The sequence below is a fragment of the Schistocerca serialis genome, chromosome 6 (genome assembly GCF_023864345.2).
Source record: "Schistocerca serialis cubense isolate TAMUIC-IGC-003099 chromosome 6, iqSchSeri2.2, whole genome shotgun sequence".
NCBI classification, from domain to species: domain Eukaryota; kingdom Metazoa; phylum Arthropoda; class Insecta; order Orthoptera; family Acrididae; genus Schistocerca; species Schistocerca serialis.
In genome coordinates this window covers 136,990,577-136,994,714 of record NC_064643.1, presented here as the reverse complement: position 1 = coordinate 136,994,714, position 4,138 = coordinate 136,990,577, and positions in this window count along the sequence as shown.

Below are 4,138 nucleotides of genomic sequence, written 5' to 3'. Positions count from 1 at the left end.
AAGGCAGCTCTCAATGAGCACAGAAACCAGCAATGGCAAAGCCGCCTTTCAGCCCTAAAAATAGAAGATCACACACTTTGGTAAGGTACCTGGACGGCGAGCGGGGGTCGGTCTACAGCCGTGCTGGAAAGGCCAACGCTCTCACCGATGCTTTCGAAGAGCAACTGCGGGCGGCAGAAGACCAAGATGATGAGCATGAAGAAGTACTTCACCGTCAACTGCCTGTCTTCCTCAATGCTGAGAAACACCCAGAAGGCGAACTCTCACTTTTTGCCCCCGAAGACGTGGCAAAAGTAATTAAGTCCCTTCCAACAAAAAAGGCGCCAGGACACGACAGTGTTACCAATCAGTCAGTTAAAAACCTCCCGATCACGGTGATCACACACCTCGCGAACGCCTTCAACGAGATTACTCGTTCCTGTGAGTTCCCAGCTTGCGGGAAACACACAGAAGTGGTCGCGATGCACAAACCGGGGAAAGACCTCGAACCTAAAATTAATAGGACACTAGCAATTCTTACACAGTGGTGCCAAAACACGAAAATGACTATTGCGCCTAGCAAGTCAACATACTTGTTATTGAAAGGCCAATTGGCCAGGAATCCAACGGTAAGAATCGAGGGCTCACCGGTGATTCGGCGTCGAGAGGCCCGGTACCTTGGAGTAACAATTGATGGAAGGTGGAACTTTGCCAAACACATCGAAACAGTCACACAAAGATCACTAGAAGCTCTAAACAATTTGATCATGATAGGACACAGTAGGTTTCACCTTCCACCAGAACTCATAAAGTTGTACCACAACACCATTCTCGTTTCCATCGTGGGTTACGGATCCGGAGTGTGGGCACACAGGCTCACGAGGTTCGTGCCCGCTATGTCTGTGAGGAGGGTGCAACGTAACATGCTTCTGCGCTCCATCGGAGCGTACAGAACATCTCTAGGAGGGGCACTACTAACACTCATGGGGGTGTGTCCCCTGGACATCAAAATCCGGGAACAGGCAGCCTGGTACTGGGTGAAAAGGGGAGATATAGAAAAGACCGAGAGCATCTTGGGAGTGCGGGTGGGGGACAAGTTTGCAATTAAGAGGAGAGGAGAAGAGCTATGGCAAGAACTCTGGGACGCAGAAACAACAGGCCGCAGGACTTACCAGCTGCTCCCAAACATCAAAGAACGCCTCCAACTCTAGCATTTTCAACCAAGCAAGGGACTGGTGCACTTCCACACAGGGCATGGACCGTATCCGGCATATCTCTGCCGATTCGGGAAAAGGGCTACCCTCTCGTATGATTGTGGAGCTGAATGGGGCACTCCGGATCACGTGATCTATGAGTGCTCGGTCTTTGATGACGTAGCCGGTGACTTAAGAAACCAGCTGCCTCACAACAACACGTACCAGTTAATTAGAGACCCTACTACATTCACCATATTAAACCGCCTTGCCAGCGAGGTGTCAGCAAAAGTCCTGCAAGAATACCTCAGGGAAAATATATGAGCCACCAGACATGACATAACTGAAGGCGACCCATTCCATTCCGCCAGGGCGTGGACTGGCCAATCGCCGTGACGGTAGGAATCCGCCACGCCCGGGAACAAGGGGGAGGGAGCGCCAATACCCGAAATTGACAACTGTGCACCGACTGTGACTTAGAACTAATTAACCACTTAGTAGATAGGAGATAGAAGACCCCTAACAGAACCTGCAGCGACTTTCTTTAAGGCCAGCCCAGTGCCAGGGGCATGCTCATTGGGGTTAGCTCAGTGGGCACGGCCAAACAGTAGGTTTATATTTAACAACTGGCACGCCTGTAACGCTGCAGGAAGTAGCCCTTAGATTAGTTAGCTAAGAGTAGAACTAGATCTTACCCAATAAGAAACTAACTCCTCATTTCCTGTAGCAAGTAAGTTCACTAACACTAGTAATAGAGGTTAACAATGCTGCTAATATCAATTAAATGTAATGTAGGTCTAAGACCCACTAATGTATTAGGTGGTGGGTTACAATGTATGAAATAATTTAAATAAAGAAATTAAAAAAAAAAAAACTCTATTCCCGCAGCATTACAGGCCGATTAGCCTCTTGCAAACTCTCAGCAGCCACAGAGGGCTTCAACCACAAAGGCTACTGCTGGATAGTTCTACTAGACGTAGCCAAAGCCTCAGACTCAGTGTGATTAGAGGATTACTCTACAAGTTATACACACAAGGGTTCCCCAGGAGCATAGTTACGCAGATCTATATCACGGACAGGACTTTCTCTGTTAAAGTAGAAACAACAATCTCCACCAAAAGGCGTATCCGTTCTGGGGTGTTGCAGAGATCGGTTCTGGATCCCGTTTTGTACAGCCTGCACACTGCACACAAACGGCCCCCCTGCTGCACACAGCACACCACACAGAATGCAGAGGACACAGCCTTACACGCACATAATGCGAACAAGGACCTGGTCATCCATAAGCTAGAAAGCGTTTTAGATAAGACAGAAACCTGGGCCCGTCGCTGGTGCATCACCATCAACTCTGAGAAGACACAGGCTATGCTGATCACCCGAAGGCTCGGAAGACGCGGACCTCCTAAACGACCCCCCTCCCCCTCCCTCTCCACCTTCATCTAAACGGAACCCAACTCCCCTGGCGCAGAACTGCCAAGTATGTTGGCGTAACCTTGGACTCTCATCTGACGTGGCAGTCCCCTATAGACGAGATCTACAGAAAGGTCTGAGCCAGAATGTACATCCTATACCCAATACTCAACACAACCAGCTCCCTTCCCTGCTCTGTAGGAGTGAATGTGTATCAGGCACTTATACGGCCGGTAATAGAGTACACATGCCCCGTCTGAGGATATGCAGCGAAGCAGCATATCGACAAACTCCAGAGGCTTCAGAACCGCGCCCTCAGTAGGCACTGCATCTGCCTCTGGGATTCCCCACTGACGATTTGCACGCCGCAGCTGAAATCCCCTTCCCGAAAGGGCGTTTCCAAGAACTGGCAAGGGTCTTCTATGAGAGCTCTTCCAGATCTGGAAACGACCTCATTCGCTCCCTGGGTCGGTATGACATGTCCTGCGACAAGCACAAACGCCCAATGACGAAAGGAAAATACCTATCTCTAAATCCGAATCTTGTACCCTCCCCCCAAAATCAGTCACCTCGCCAACCTCAGACAAGTACCAGACACACACAGAACATTCATCACGTTACACAGACATCCAAAAATCATAGAAAAAAATCATACACACAATCAAACGCTTGGAGTAAAAGCCAAATGGCTACAAACTCCTCAACACACTTCCCCAAAAAGTGGAAGCATCAGATAAGAATGATGATGATAAATCTTCCAAAAACTCGACGCCGCACCATCTGGAACAAAACTGTTAGGTTTCGGATCGCCGAAATAAAATATGCGGACTCGGGTTGGCCGAAGTGGCCGTTTTGGCGGACTCACGCCGAAAAAGAGTAGGAGTGAATAATATCAGAATCTTCCTCGCTGGAAACCACAGCTATTGTCTTTCTTTCCGTGTTTGCAGTTAAATTATAGGACATAGGTTCCACCTTTTTGCAAAAATACTGAAATCCAGACATAGCCTATGCCACAAACTTAGCGTTCTCGCAACCCACGCACGGGGTCCCGGGTTCGATTCCCGACGGGGTTAGAGATTTTCCCTGCCTCGAGATGACTGGGTGTTGTTGTGTCTTCTTCCTCATCATCATTCATCCCCATTATGGTCGGAGGAAGGCAATGGCAAACCACCTCCTCTAGGACCTTGTCTAGTCGGCGGTGTGGGTCTCCCGCGTCGTTCCCTACGCTCATCGGAGTATGGGACCTCATCATCATATATCACAAACTGCCAACAGAATAGAACTTCCACATACGGAAGGCGGTAGCAGAAGGAAAACAAGTTTTCAAGGAAAACACTGCACTCTGTAAATGACATTATTTAACACGTTAAAGGAACTTTACAGAAAGGCAACACAAAAAGCTAACGGAGCTTACACACACACACACACACACACACACACACACACACACACACACACACACACACACACACATCAGATAGAGGCAGAAAGAGAGAAAAAAAGCAAACAAAATTCAAATTCGGCGACAAATTCTCTCGGGAACAAATGAAAGCCGA